Source organism: Hemicordylus capensis, chromosome 15 (assembly GCF_027244095.1).
Source record: "Hemicordylus capensis ecotype Gifberg chromosome 15, rHemCap1.1.pri, whole genome shotgun sequence".
Lineage (NCBI taxonomy): Eukaryota > Metazoa > Chordata > Lepidosauria > Squamata > Cordylidae > Hemicordylus > Hemicordylus capensis.
Genome location: NC_069671.1, coordinates 10,315,916 through 10,332,035, shown reverse-complemented (window position 1 = coordinate 10,332,035; position 16,120 = coordinate 10,315,916). Strand labels below are relative to the sequence as shown.

Genomic DNA, 16,120 nt, shown 5'->3' with positions numbered 1-16,120 from the left:
AAGCCTTTCTAGCATCTAAGCACAGGCAGAGAGGGAGGCACACACATCTCTTGGGGGAGAGAATTGTGGGGGCAACTGCAGACAGATCTCTCGCATGTCACATGGAAGTCATAATGGGATGGGGCGATAGCTCAGTGGCAGAGCATCTGCTTGGCATGCAGAAGATCCCAGGTTCCATCTCTGGCCGCATCTCCAGGTCGGGCAGAAACTCCTGCCTGAAACCTTGGAAAGCCGCCAACTAGTCCGTGTAGACTGGCGTTCCCAAGGGGGAACAACCCTACTCCAGCCACTGGGTGATGTTACTCATAAGCAGTCTTATTGAAATTAACAGGGCACGTTTATTTGTCCCATTAATTTCAGTGAGCATACAGCACTCATGAATGCCTTTGATTGATTGATCCCTGTTCACTTGGCAAAGAGACACCTTTTAGCGTGGTGACAGGGTCGTAGCAAGGTTGGAGTGGGCCCAGAGACAAGATTTTAAAATGCCCCCCCCACACACACTGAAGCTCAGCTCATGAAGTAAATAAATCTTAAATGAGGCTGAATAGTGGTAACAAAAAGAGTAAAATTATATCTATATCTATATTTCCTATGTGCCACAATAGAACATCATCCTAAACTATTTTTTTTAAAGGTTTCGTAAATTGTGGACGATGCAAGTCATCTAATGGTCCTAGAGAAAGACATGCTGTTCTGGTAGCTCCAGGTCTTAACACTCACATCAGTTTTGGAGGATGAATACAACTGAAGGAAGCCCGGGTGGGTGCATGGCTGGGGGAGTCAGTCATGTGACTTGCCTCTGGGGGGACCCCCAAGGCAGTGGGCCCCCAGACAACTGTCTCCCCTTGCCCTATTATAGTTACGCCCCTGTGTGGTGATTCTCTTTATTTAGCAGGGGGAGAATAAATGGCTCTATCCACCCCCAGCACAGTACCTCCAGTGACTGTTGCTGGTGTCTGTCTTGTGTTTCTTTTTAGACTGTGAGCCCTTTGGAGCAGCCTCTGGCACCAGAGGACTTTCCCTAGAAAATGAGTTATATTCAATACCAAAACAAGGCGTGGGTGAGTTTCCAGTCATTTTCCAAAGCTAGATTATTTGAGGGGCAGCAGTCTCTTTAAAGGTGCATCCAACCCGCCCTGTGCTTCACCTAGTGAAAGGAAACATTTTAATATCCATTTGAACTCTCCCTCTAAGTGGAAAGAACTCCAAATGAAACATAAATCCACGTTGCTTGACACTTGCTGATTTCGGGCCGAGCCCTGGCATGATGGAGCATTTTGCACATCCGTATTTTATCACTTGTGCTGTGTCAGTTTAATTTCCTCTCTCGGAAAGAGATCAATGGGAAGGGGAAACTGCCGAGAACGCCGAGCTGTTCTTCTTGCGTCTCAGCTCGTGCTTCTGTTTCGACAAGCCTCTTGACTTCCAGAGTCATTAATAAGAGGGGACACAACGTTTAAACATGACATGAATAAAGAAAGCCTTGCAACATGGTGCTTTGTTATGGCGCCCTTGGACACAGGGAGAAGAGCCCTCCTGGAACAGACCAAAGGGTGGGTGTACTCCTTTCCATCCATCTCAGTCACAGCACGGCAGTAATCCTCCCCATGGAGGCTATTTTGCTATTTGAGAAATCAGCTTTGCCTGCTTGATGTGGAATCTAGAGATCTGACCTGAGCATGAAGCTGTCTGAACCTCCACAGTCTGGAGCTCTCTTCCTGAATAGAAATGCCAGAGTTGTTGCCATCTCCTATCCTGGGATTCAGCACTGCACCCACATTTCGACCACATCGCACTTCTCAGTCAACAGCCAGATCTGGGCTCTGCCTTCTCAATGATGTTTGTCCAGAGGCACTTTTACCCCTGGACCTCCGAGCCAGTCCAGGGCCTCCATACACCCTGGGGGGCCCCAGATCCTCTTTAGTCTGTCCAGGGTGGTGTGTGGTCACTGCAGCCACACCACTGGCCTGCAGTACACCTGGTGCCAAGCGTGACCTCTGCTTTAGAAACAGCGGACGGGGGGAGAAATATGTTGGATGGGAATATGTTGAGTTGCACGTTGAAATGTTTCTGCTAATGCATATTTGCATAAATGTACCTGTTTTATTTTCTTACATTCTTGTGAGTTCAGTTGCTGTTTGTGCCCTCAGGAACCCATGCATTAAAAATACTGCATGTGTTGCAGTGTGTCTGTATGGCGGGAGGATTCTTAGCTTACAAGGGGGCGCGCTCAAAAGGCCTTTAGGTCCAGGCTCCAAAACTGCCTAGGTGCACTTCTGTGTCCACCAGTTGCTGGTTGCTCTTCAGAATCCCGTTAGGCATGACACGGATGCTGGTGCCAGTGTTCCCACCAATATGTGCGCATGGGTGTGCAACTCACAAGTTTTGTGATGTCTGCGCAGTTAATGTTAGACTATGCTCAGGCAGAATCAGGAAGGCCCCACTCTGAATGCAGGTGCATGCACACTGCCTTGATACTGCTGCCCAGAACAAACCTCATTCCACACACAGACAAGAAAAAAGTAGAGGGAACCCTGGTTGGAACCCCGGGAGGTCCCTTCACAGTCCTCCAGCTTCCTCTTTTTTATATTTGGCCCATCCAGCCCCTCATTGCAGTTTGTGAGCAGGATCGGGTCTATGAGTGGATCCTTGTGAAATCGTGAATGTTCCGAATGGGATCCTTCAGGAGTGCATCAAATTCTACAAGTTTCTCTGGAAGAACAATTCGCTCAAAATCCTTCGCTTCAGCTGTTCTCTGCTCCCTGAAAGAGTCTACTTTGATCTTCACTTCTGGGTCCACTTTGAGCAGGGAGGGCACAGCAGGGCAAGGGTATCCCTGGCCAGATCCACCTCTTTTTGTCCCTCACGCGTGAACGTCCAAGCTAGCTGCCGGAGACAGAAGTGGTGACATAATGTGCCTACACCCATCCTCGGCCACCCATCAGGTTTTCAGGCAATGTGATTTCCCCTCTTTTCTCACTTTGCAAGCAAGAGGCTGGTGTTCTACGTCCACTTTGTATTGGAGATGACCTGGTGCTATCTACATTGGGGTGTACAGCAGTGTGACTGCCTTAATGATGGAGACTCTGCTGGGGGGGGGGAGTAGTTGAGAGGCAGCTACATGGGAAAACCAGGTGTGTTATCCCACCAGCAAGAACCCTTGAAAGTGCCACTCTGTCTATGTCACTGTTACCTCAGGATGATGTGGCATCTCTCATTGTGATGCACCTATTCTTCTTCTGCATCACTCAGAGCGCACGCGTGCTCACAATTCCAAGTTGTAGGAACAAGGTGTCAGGGTCAGTATAGAGGTACCCCATGGGTGAAATGCAGCTCCATGACTCCACAGGGAGTCTCCTCCAAGCCCCCAAGCCCGCAGAGGCCTCCAGATTAGGGTGGGCCTCAAGTGGTGCTCCGGGAGGCACCATGATCTCAACTGTGTCCTCAGATTTTCATTGGAAGTCTGAGCGCTGTTACACTGGCTAAATATGCAATTGCCCCATTTCTGCTGCACCCTACCTTTGATTCGTGGTGAGATAATAAATAGTTTGCAGGGAAGCAGTGAGATTTGATCATTTCCCTGTGAGTCATAAGAGTAAATGCTTGGGAGAACCTGAACCAAAGTGTTTCCGCTGAGGTTGTGGCCAAGCCCAGAGAGAAACACTTAAAATGTTGAAATAAAATCTCACACAGGGATGCTTCAGACCCAAGGCAGCTTCTGGTGCAACCCGTCAGGACCATGGCCAGAGCTCACCAGGAACCACAGGAACTGGGGACCACAAAAGAAGAATGTTGCTCCAGTGGGGTGTCTCAGCAAACTGCTGGAAGTTTTTTTTAAAGGTAAGGTAAAGTGTGCTGACAAGTCAGTTTTGACTCCTGGCACCCACAGAGCCCTGTGATTGTCTTTGGTAGAATATAGGAGGGGTTCACAATTGCCTCCTCCCACGCAGTATGAGATGATGCCTTTCAGCATCTCCCAATATCGCTGCTGCCCAATATAGGTGTTTCCAACACCAGTGGGGATTCAAACCGGCAACCTCTGGCTTACTAGTCAAGTAATTTCCCCACTGCGCCACGTAAGACTTGGAAGGTTTTCTACACAGGGCTTTTAAATCCCTTTAACTCACATCTCCTACAGAATGGAGAGGGTGCATTCACATACTGGCCAGATTTACTCTGAAGATCCTGCAAGCTATCGGGGAGCACTTCACGCACAATTCAGGTTTTACACTGCGTGTTAGAGTGCAGCCCGATTTATATCTGCGGTTTAAAAATCCACTTTTCACTTTGGGTTTTGGGGATAACTATGAGTTTGCAGTAAAGCCTCACAGAAAACTCGCTGTAAATTCAGCCGTGAGGAGAACTCCCTGGGTCTTCTCTCCAAAAAAAAACAACACCCCAAGTGATCTCCAAAACAAGGTTGCTGTTCTTTGGCTAGCCACCAGATGGCAACTTCGTACAGTGATTAGAATGAAGGAAGCTGGACGATCTGAATGCTCTGTTTTCTGAGCAGCAAATGTGGGTCCCCACTGGGTGCATTATAATGGCAACCATTCCCAGATGGTTCTTCAGAACAGCACAGTATAAACTTATATAAAAAGGAGTCATTTGGCCCTGTATGTGTTTTGCAGGCTTTCCCAAGGACATCTCATCCTGAGGCCTCTGGGCACGCCTCTTGTGGAGGCACACCACGGGCCTCGGAGGTTTCCCAGAGGCATGCGGCTGATAACTGCTGCAGACAGGAGGCCAACCACTGCTGGACCACACAAGTCTTTGGTCTGCCCCAGCCAGACTCTTCTCGTGATATTCTGATATTCCATGAATGTGAGCTCATGGCTGTAAATCTCTTCTGCCTTTGCAAGGTGAGATGGGTCAGGAAACTAACAGAGGAACATAGGAAGCTGCCTTATACTGAGGCATACGTCCATCTAGCTCGGGATTGTCTACAGTGTTTCTCAACATTTTTGGAGTCATGGACCGGTCAATCCTTTGTGCGCAGTTTCCAGGACCAGCAGTTAGTAAATGGGTCAGCCCTCCTTCACCCCCCACCCCCAGGCACCTCCTAAAACAATTTAGGAGGGGGGGGGGTGTACCACCACTGGGAGCTCTCCAGAGCTAATTTCTAGGCAGGCAGCTCTCACTGCTGGGATAACACTCATTTAGCTTCCTCGAAATGAACGTTATCCCAACAGTGAGGGCTGCCTGCCTAGAAATTCGCTCCGGAGAGCACCTAGGAGTGGTGGCCCCCACCGGCTCGAAATCGTTTGGTGGGGGGATTAATTCCTCATGGACCAGCATGGACTGACAGTCAACTCCTCACGGACTGGTAGTTGAGAAACACTGGCCTACACGGACTGGCAGTGGCTCTCCAAGGTTTCAGGCAGGAGTAACTCTCAGCCCGACCTGGAGATGCTGCCGAGGAGTGAACCTGGGTCATTCTGCATGCAAAGCAGATGCTCAACCCCTGGGTTCCGGTCCCACTGAGCTCTCCTCTCTCCCCTCCTCCCTTTCATGACTTCCTCCTTTTCCAAGGCAAGGAGTTTTTTTCCTGGGGTAGTTGAGGAGACCTGGCAGGGAGCACAGAGCAGAGGAGGATGGCAGGAAGAGCGGTAGATTCGGACCAAAGACTTGAAATAATCATTGACAGAACGACGGGATAAAGAGACTAGCAAAGAGGCATTGAATAGCCAAAGTCTAGGAGTTCAGTTAGGAACATAAGGACATACAAAGCTGCCTTGTACCAAGTCAGACCCTTGGTCCATCTAGCTCAGGATGGCCTACCCTGACTGGCAGCAGCCCTCCAAATTTCAGGCAGGATTATCTCCCATAGGAAGCTGCCATATACTGAGTCAGACCATAGGTCCATCTCGCTCAGTATCCCAGCCCTACCTAAAGATGCTGCCACAGACCATCTGGCATGCAAGCATGCAAATGCTCTTCCATGGTGCTCACAGGTGGTCTCCCATCCAGATGCAGACCCAGGCAGACCCTGCTTAGCAAATGGGACAATTCACACTCACTACCAGAAGACCAGATCTCCTTCTCCCCAGACCAGCTCTCTGACTCCCCTGTGTCCATTACAGTTTGAATGGGGAGAAGAGCCCGGCGGGATTTCTTTTTGAGCTAGAATCAGGAGTGCTGCTATAATTGAGCGGATGGGTTCAAAGAACCCGGGGCCCCCAGATCCTGAGGGGCCCCCAGCTCCACCCCTCCCTATTTTCTTCATTGCCTTCCTCACTCCAAAAGGTTGCCCGAGAGAGGGGTGAACACAGGCCCCCTCGTCCCTAGCTACACCCCTGAATAGAATTTATCTGGACCAGGAACCACCCAAGCAGGAAGCAAATGCATGGGTTCTGGCAGTTGTTGCCTGTTTTTAGGACCCTGCTTGCATGTTTATACCCTTGCTAACTGGGCAAAGAGGCGCCTTTTAATGTGGTGTTACTCTTTATTTAGCAGGGGGAGAGCGACTGGCCCTATCCAGCCCCAGCACAGCATCCCTCCAGTGACGGTTGCTGGTGTCTATCTTATGTTTCTTTTTAGACTGTGAGCCCTTTGGGGGCAGGGATCCATCGTTTATTTATTTATTATTTCTCTATGTAAACTGCTTTGAAAACTTTTGTTGAAAAGCGGTATATAAATATTTGTTGTTGTTGATCCAGAAATCAAATAAGAGAGGCAACATCATGCTCCAGTCAGCTCACATCCAAGGGACTCTATACTCTGGACCTTCCACTGCTTGCATAAATGGGGAGAGCTGCTAACCTGTATTCACTTAGCAAATTCCATATTTTGCAACCTGATTTTTTAAATGTGTGCCGTTGAGTCTGTGTCAACTCCTGGCGACCACAGAGCCCTGTGGTTGTCTTTGGTGGAATACAGGAGGGGTTTACCATTGCCATCGCCCACGCAGTATGAGATGATGCCTTTCAGCATCTTCCTATATCGCTGCTGCCTGATATAGAAGTTTCCCATAGTCTGGGAAACTGGGAAACATAATCTGGGAAACATACCAGCAGAGATTCGAACTGGCAACCTCTGGCTTGCTAGTCAAGTCATTTCTCCATTGCTACAGCACATACTGTTGTAAATGCAGCAAATGGTAATCTGAAAGTTTGCAACTGACTCAGATGAAGACTTTACTTGAGAACTCCCCGCCAATTCATTTCAGTCTTTGTTCTAAATTTAAAGCTCTACTCAGCTTCTATAAGCACCAAGTGATCTTCCAAGTCTCACACCCTAAGCAGCATCATAGGGTTGTTGAAGTATGTATATTGGAGGCCCAACTGGCCTGGGATGCAGAAAGGGGCCTTTTTAGTGTTGTGGAACTCCCTTCCTGGGAGAGGGGGCAATTTGGCCCCTTTGGAAGTATTAGGAGGATTTTTATTTTTATTTTTTGCCTGTGTTTTTTCTTGGAACTGGTGGTGGTGTTGATTGGCTTGCACCTCTGACCTCATGAACCAACCTCTCCCTATGATTACTAGAGCAGTTTTAATACTCGTAGAAATGATGCCCTTTAAAAGAATAAAGGAAAGGATGGATGGATGGATGTGCAAAGATATAAAATGTTCATTTGGCACTTAAAAAAATATTAAGTCCATCTGAAACATTGGTCCCCGGCTAACTGAACAAAGAGGCACCTTTGTAAAAGGGTGATTCTCTATTTAGCGGGGGGAGCTACTGGCCCTATCCATCCCCAGCACAGCACCGAGTCCAGGGCTACTGCTGGTATCTATCTTCTGTTTCTTTTTTAGATTGTGAGCCCTTTGGGAACAGAGAGCCATTTTATTTATTTATATCTATGTAAACTGCTTTGGGGGTGTTTGTTGGGAAAGCAGTATATAAATATGTGTTGTATTCATATGGGTGGAGGAGAAAGCTTGACAGCTGATAACCAAGCTATGCTTCAGCTGTGTTGATTAACCCATTGCCACTTCTTTTGTGAAGCCACCCCCATCTTCACTCTTAAAGATGCCAACCTCTCATAGAGGGATCCTTGCAACAGCAAAAGGGGTGATAAAAGTTTGGTCCCCAAGTGATGGAAACCGGATCGCTTGAGCGTGATGTCAAATCTTCAAAGGCCAGAGTCCTGAGCCAGCAAAACAGTCACGGCTGTGGGAGTTTCCATTAGCATGCACCTGCCTGACCTTACCTGTTCTGAAACAAATCCCCAGAGAATGACATAACTTTGCACCTTGCTTTTGAAGTGCTTGGAAGTGATGTTGTAAGAGGAGACGCACAGCCGGAGATCCGAGCGTTTTTGTAGCTCCCGCAGTGCAAGTTTTTGCTCGCCTTAAACTTGACAAGATGTCACCATCCTTTCCCTCCTTGGATCGCTCCTATTAGGCTTCATATTTCTCAGCTGTCATCGAGGTCTTATGCATGCATTCCCTTTATCTGGTACCTCTCACACCTGAGGCATCAACTTTTCTCCTTCCAGCAAAACAACAGCTTAAAAGTAAATCCGTCCAAATCCCCAAGGCCAAACACTGTAACAGACACAGTTTCTCAAGGGATTCGTATCCCAAACCTGCATTTGAACCAAAGTCTCAAGGGACCTCGGGGCTAAAAGCATTCTCTTGTTCTGAGCAATAAAGTGTCTTTGACTTGCATTAATGAAACTGAGTTTTCTGGAAGACTCACATATATTATCTCACAACACACCTAGATCCGACACAGGAAATCCGTGATTATCGTCTCCCATGTTTGTTCTAGTTTTGAAAAGAAACCCAGAGCAATCAAAAGGTTACCTGAACAGGATTGGGGAAATCATGTTGGGGGAAGAACGTCACCCTTTCCCCACACTAATATTATCTTTCCAGAATTTATTCAAGCTATCTCTACGTGATATTGCAGTTTTCAACCTATGATTGGAAGTTATAGTGTTTTCTTATTGCACAATGACCACAGTAAATGACTTGAATATTATCTTAATTAAGTTCATCCCCAGCTGCTATTTTTAATTGGATTGTCTTTCATCTATTTCTGAACTTTGTTGGTCAATAGACTATTTTTTAAAAGTGTATTTTATTTTATTCCCAAAAGAGCTAAAAATGTTATGATCCTTATAACCAGAACACCTGCACGCACGAGGGAGGTATGGGAAAGCTCAGGATATGCCAGTTTCACAAAAATCTGAAGGGGAAAAACCTCTAAGGGGCCAAAGACCGCAACCCACCCCAATGTAATTCAATGGAGCAGAATATTCACAGATGGAGAAGGTTCTTTAGAGGAGAGCTGGTCTTGTAGTAGGTAGCAAGCATGACTTATCCTCTTAGCTAAGCAGGGTCCACCCTGGTTGCATATGAATGGGAGACGAGAAGTGTGAGCACTGCAAGAGATTCCCCTCAGGGGATGGAGCCGCTCTGGGAAGAGCATCTAGGTTCCAAGTTCCCTCCCTGGAAGCATCTCCAAGATTGGGCTGAGAGAGATTCCTGACTGCAACCGTGGAGAAGCTGCTGCCAGTCTGTGAAGACAGTACTGAGCTAGATAGACCAATGGTCTGACTCAGTATATGGCAGCATCCTATGTTCCTATGTTTACAGACATCCATGTGGGTGGAGCTAATGGGGGGGGAAGGGGGCTTCAACAAGAACCCGCCGTGGCACGGATTCGTGCCATGCCTACTCATGAGTAGACCCCCGGAGGGGAGGCGAAAAGCCGCCTCCCAACTCCGGGGGTCTTCCCAGTATTCCCTGCGTGCTTGCGCAGGGCATACTGGGGCTTCCGCGGGCCACGCGGGCCATGAGGCCCCCGAGCTCCCCGGCCCCCGAGCTCCCTGGCCCCCGCCGGCTTCATCACGGAGCTGGCAATCGTGTGAGCGGCCGATTTGGCCACCCAGGGCTCCCTGCCTGATTGTCTGAAGGGAGAGTGGGCTTAGCCCACTCTCCCTGCAGTTTTTGAAAAAGTGGGTCTCACGGACCGTGAGACCTGCCTCAGGGTGTCCTATCTCTGCACACGAGGCCTGTGCTGCTATGAAGGGCAAAGGTTGCTTCTACCCTACTCTTTTTCTCTGGGCTATCCTTTGTCCACTCACTCAAAAAGCAAGGAAATGGACAGGTAGAAGAAGACAGACAGACTTTATCATTGTCATTGACCAGTGCATGTACAGGCACTGCTCGACTTGCAAACACCCAGCTTACAAATGACCCATACTTACAAACAAAGCTCCACAACATATTAAATTAATGAATTTGCCAAGTCACACATACGAACAAGATGACCCTTTTAAGAACTACATGCACTCCAAGTTATGAACATCCGATTTACATACAAACCTTTGGAATGCAACCCATCTGTAAGTTGGGGGACTCCATGTATACAGAAACAAGCAATACCAATCTTTTACCACCAGGAGCAAATACCATACCAAATATTCCTATGCATTAATATAATCAGATAACAAGTCATTCAATTACAGAGATCAATATTTGCTGTTGAATACTCATAGCTGGTTTTTTCCTTCCCATTAAATACTCATAGCTGTTAAACAAAACTTAGCTACATTATATGTAATATTAAATTGGTGGTCTGACAAAAGAAAGGGAATATAAGCTTCGTGTTCTCTACCCTTTATATCCTTTTTAAAAGGTGATGCTGTATTTACCTGAATCCTAGCTTTTAAAACAAGTTTTTTGATATTAGAAATCGGGTAAAGATAAAGTGTGCTGTCAAGTCGATTTCGACTCCTGGCACCCACAGAGCCCTGTGGCTTTCTTTGGTAGAATACAGGAGGGGTTTACCATTGCCTCCTCCCACGCAGTATGAGATGTTGCCTTTCAGCATCTCCCTATATCGCTGCTGCTCGATATAGTACCAGTGGGGATTCGAACCGGCAACCTTCTGCATTGGGAGGTCGTCTTAAATTCAGAGTCCTGTTCCTTTTGAGTAAGCTCAGGTATAACCTGTATTTAACCTCTACTTTTAAAAGGGGTTATCTTACATTCAGAGCCATCTTCGATTTGTGTAAATATGGCATTAGGGTAATCTGCAAATCTCTATAAAAGTCACAATATAATACGATATGGCATATGGCCTCTATGGCCTTTGCCGAGCCCGGTGGTTCTGACGATCAGCAAAAATTTGGCTAGGCTCTCTCCTAGCCCCCGTCTTGGGAACAGCCATCCTTTCTGTCAGAGCTCGGGCGAGCGGGTTGCTCATGGTTTGCTCCGCTCCTGCTTGCTGAGCAGCTTCCTTGAAAAAACACAGACTACGTGACTCACTCTTGGGAGATCAGCTTGGCTGACCTGCCTCTCAGCGTGAGCTGTGTTTATCTCTTTCTAAAAGGGGGTCTCAGTGCTCTTCCAAATAACTCAGATAGCAATGGAGCAGCTATTTTGGTTGTACTGTTTGCATGCCTTTGATAAGTCTAGCTTTTCCCAAGGCCTCTGTGAACGTCAGCTAATCCCACATTCCCGCAAACTAACTCACTCTCTCACACACAGTGGTGGTATCACTTCAGTCACTTAGTCTTTTTGCTTCTCTACCAGCAGTCTTGAAGTTCAGAGAGTTAAAAGAGAGGCAGAACAGTGTGGAGGTTATAGTGTTGGACTCGGAGGACCAGGGAGACCCGAGTTCAAATCCCCATTTAGCCATGAAACTCACTGGGTGACTCTGGGCCAGTCACTTCTCTCTCAGCCTAACCGACTTCACAGGGTTGTTGTGGGGATAAACATAATTATATACACCACTCTGGGATCCTTGGAGGCAGGGGCGTAGCTAGGGGAGAGGGCCCATGTTCATCCCTCTCTCGGGCGGCCCCCAAGACTGAGGGAGACAATGAAGAAAATAGGGAGGGAGGGAGGGATCTGGAGGGCCCTCAGGAGCTGGGGGCCCGTGTTCTTTGAACCCTTTCGTTCAATTATAGCTACGCCCCTGCTTGGAGGAAGAGTGGGATGATCGATTGATTAAGTGCTGTCAATTCAGTGTCGACTCTTAGCGACCACATAGATAGTTTCTCTCCAGGATAATCTATCTTCAACTTGGCCTTTAAGGTCTCTCGGTGGTGCGTTCATTGCTATTGTAATCCATTGCTATTGTAATTGTAAGAGTGGGATGGAAATGTTAAAAGAAAAGGAAAATACACAAATTTCTCTCCAGCATCCCAAATTGTTGATTACAATTTTATCTTCAACAGCCTTGGCATAACTGCTAGGAGACTGAGCTATGAATCAGAAAGAACCCAGTCTGAATCCCATCTCTGCCAGAAACTCACTAGGTGGCATAGGCAAGATATGCAGTCTCGGCCCCTACATCTACAATATAAGGAGCTTTATCCTTGCCCCCCCCCCACTCCATCATGCCCAGCCAATGATCAGGGATGATGGAAGTTGTAGTCAAGCAACAGCTGGGACTAGACTATCAGGCCAGAGCTCCAGTTTGTGAATATCTTCTCTATTTGGGTCAATTCCCTCCATTGTTTCTAGGCTGCTATCCACACTTCCTTCTTCCCAGGTGTGCTCATTTTGGAGAGGACAGGTAGTTCTATCAGATCCCCTGCTAAATGAGCAAAGAGGCACCATTTTAAAGTGGTGATTCTCTTTACTGAGCACAGGAAGAGCAACGGGCCGTGTTGCTGGTGTCTATCTTATGTTTCTTTTTTCGATTGTGAGCCCTTTGGGGATGACGAACCATTTTATTTATATCTATGTAAACTGCTTTGGGAAGTTTTGTTGAAAACAAGTATATAAATATCCGTAGTAGTAGGTAGTTGAACCCCTGTTATGCTCTTCATCATGGCTAGTATAGGAGTTATAATTCCCAAGGGGTCATCAGCTAATGTGTGAACAGCACCATCAGATAGATAGATAGATAAATTTCATTTCAGTCATTGACCAGTAAAAGAATACAGTTACACAGACTCAGAACAAATTTTACAGGAAATATAACAAAGCTTAGTCATTCTGCAATTAATCTCCTTATTGGTGTTTGCTAATAAAAGAATTAAATAAAAGTCATCAGGACATCCAGGGAGGTTTTCCCATAGAGGGGAAATTAATCTTAAGTGAATATCCTTATAGAAAGCACAATATAGGATAACATGTGAAGTGGTTTCTATGGCCCCAGTGCCAGCACCTTTAGTGTACAGCAACATTACAAGCCAGAAGAGAAAACAGACTTTGTCCCTAAACATCTGCTAATAAAGTTTCCCATGACAGAGCTAGTTTCAATTTGAGCTGAGGACAGTTTGCCCATCACTAATTCTTCCATTTTTACTACCTTGGAGGACACCCCTTAGATTTTCTACCCTGGGCCCTCGGATGCAGAGACAAATTCACACCACCGTTTGCTGAACGGAAATGTCCTTCAGCAATATTGCCTTCTGACCACAGAGGGGCAGTAGTATTACCAGTGGGGATGGAGCATGCTGTTGGTGACTGAATGAAGCATCTGTTCATAGTGCAACTGTCTGTCAGAATGGCTTGGATGCCGCCTGGTAGGGAGCCATGCAGATTAAAACTAATATACTTCTTGGTCAAAGAGTCTCGCTTCCCTGTGGCCTTGTTTTATAGCTTGGGGAATTTGCGGAATGCTAGCTAACAATAGGCCAGGCTCCAGATGCTGACATCATGGGCAGTGAGAATGCCCAGAGACCTTCTCTTCAAAAGGACAATGTGAAAAATTTGTGAAGTGAGAAATGTGTCCAGTCCCTACCTTAACTCTGAATAGCAAAAGGGTGGCAGAAAGAAACTGAAAAGAATAAAAGGAGTGTGTGCATATCTATGAATGAGAGAAAGCACCAAGAAAGCCCTAGTTATTATTCAGATTTTTATCCAGGGCTGGCCCAGAATCCCTCTGCAATTTCACAGCACCATTCAGACACACTCTGTGGAGGGTTTTCCAGTGATCCTTGGGGTGGGCGCACAAAACTGGTGCCCCTCTTGAGGGCTGGTGGCTGGCAGTGATGTAGTTGCCAATTCAGAAGTGCAGGGACTCTCCACAACAGCCCCCATGGCCATGCCCACCCCAACAGCCAGAGAAGCTGAGAAGTGACAGCACTCTGCCCCTGCACGTCCCCCCTCCACTACACCCCTGGTGGCTGGCAGTCACCATGCTCTTTCCCCCCCCCCCCCCCGGCCAGAATGCCCTTTAGAACATCATCACGTAGTGTTGCTCCAAGGGGCATTCTGGGGGGAAATTATGGTGAACAGCAAATAAAAGGAATGCTGCCACTGCAGAATACGAAGACGAAGATTTATACGCCGCGTTTCAACAAAAGTTCTCAAAGCAGTTCAGATAGATAGATAGATAGATAGATAGATAGATAGATAGATAGATAGATAGATAGGCTCCCTGTCCCCCAAGGGCTTGCAATCTAAGAAAGAAACTTAAGATAGACACCAGCAACAGCCACTGGAGGGTGCTTGGGGATGGACAGGGCCAGTTGCTCTCCCCCTGCTAACTGAACAGGTGGTGGCATTGACAAAGGGTCTGTGGGAGGCAATTTTGTCCTCCTTTCATGTCCTCCCACAAAACAACAACAACAACAACAACAACACACCCATCCTCATGCCAAGTTCTCAGTTGAGAACTTTCAACTAAGCGTTGTTATCATTTACTATCAAAATGCTCATGATAGGTGGGGCAGAGGAAGAACCATTATGAGGGGTATATTACAAAGACTATTCAAGAGGTGCAAATCTTTTGCAGGATCCCTATGAGAGAGAGAGAGAGAGAGAGAGAGAGAGAGAGAGAGAGAGAGAGAGAGAGAGAGATGCGTCACCCACCATTAGTTGCCCACTGGGTAACTTTTCCCATATAAATGAATGGGTCTTTCCCCATAGAAGCGAATGACAACCATTTACTTCTATGTGAGAAAGTACAGCAGTACGCTGTGGCAGTGAGGTCTTTGACTGCCCGCTGCCTCTGGTGACTCCTTCCATTTAGAACCAGTATCCACTTCATATCCCTACCTGAGCTGTTTCTTGGTCCCTCTTATATACGATGGAATGTTGGGAACATAGCCACGAAGAAAAATAAGGCCAACCATCTCCACTCTGATAGGGTTGCCAACAAAGCAGACCCAGACAGGTGGGTCAACGTTCCATGTGGCTTCCCTGCTCCTACGGACATAGAGTGGTGGACACATCCAACAGGGTTGACCTTCTCCCCCCACCCCTCCCCGGGTCACTCTTCAGATATTCATGGCACCTCATTTACACTTTCCTATCAAGGGCCATGGCGCTGTACCTATGTCCATAAACAAGAGCTCCAGATATTCCATCGTGCTGCAGAGAGACCAGGAAATGGAACCCAGGCGGTCATATCAAGCTAGTTTGGACTAGAGCTTATGGACTCACAAGAATATAGGCGCTTATGGACTCACAAGAATGTAGGAAGTTGCCTGATCCTGATCAATGGTCTAGCTAGCTGAGTTTCGTCTACTCCAATTGGCAGTGGCTCTCCAAGGTTTCAGAGCGAAGATTTTCTCAGCTCTACCTGGAGGTGCTGGGGATCGAACCTGGAACCTTCTGCATGCAAAACAGCTGCTCTACCACTGAGCTACAACCCTGTCCTCATTTCCCTGTTAAGCACTAGAGCATGAGATGTAAGGCAAGGGTTCTAATGCACAAGTTTCTTTCAGCTGTTTCAGAATCCTGAAGCTAGGAATTCCAGAAGCTGCCTTCTGCCAAGACTGTTCACTGGCCCATCTATAAATACTGACCATTGGTCAGCATGGTCTACTCTGACCGGCAGCGGCTCTCCAAGCTTTCAGGCAGGAGTCTTTCCCTGGAGATTTCAGGGATTGAACCTGGGACCTTCTGCATGTAAAGCAGATGCTCTACCACTGAGCGATGGCCCCCTCCAAGATGAGCTGCTGGTCCAAATACAAGTTTTAGATTTCTGATCCCCATGCAGGTGTTGAGGACCATCCAAATGCTCCTCGAGGCTTTTCTCATCACCCTTAATGACCTACAACGCAGTCCGGATTCCATGCAACCTTTTGGCGAGGCTTTGGTCTTGTTTATGATGGGCTCTGTGGTTCATCTCTTTTTCTCAGCTGGGTCCATTCTTTGGGCAGCCAAAAACTCTGTCCTTTGGCAAACGTCTGTTTGCATCTCCTTCAGATTATAGTTTTTACAGCTGCCTCCTCACTCCTGCCCCTGGTCTCTAAATTTAA

The 16,120-nt window shown here is 47.2% G+C and overlaps 1 protein-coding gene, 1 long non-coding RNA gene and 1 pseudogene across 2 annotated transcripts in view; 1 reads left to right on the top strand and 2 right to left on the bottom strand.

The window, feature by feature from the left end:
* Nucleotides 1-16,120, bottom strand: part of LOC128338087 (transmembrane protein 132D-like) — a 438,162-nt gene that overhangs the window by 397,028 nt on the left and 25,014 nt on the right. The gene's annotated exons all lie outside the window — the stretch shown is intronic.
* Nucleotides 278-3,248, bottom strand: LOC128338025 (proteasome activator complex subunit 3-like; annotated as a pseudogene).
* LOC128338090 (uncharacterized) lies at nt 3,264-8,612 on the top strand. Its single transcript, XR_008312507.1, has 4 exons — nt 3,264-3,302; nt 3,697-3,843; nt 4,635-4,865; nt 7,948-8,612. It is a non-coding gene; the product is annotated as an uncharacterized LOC128338090 (long non-coding RNA).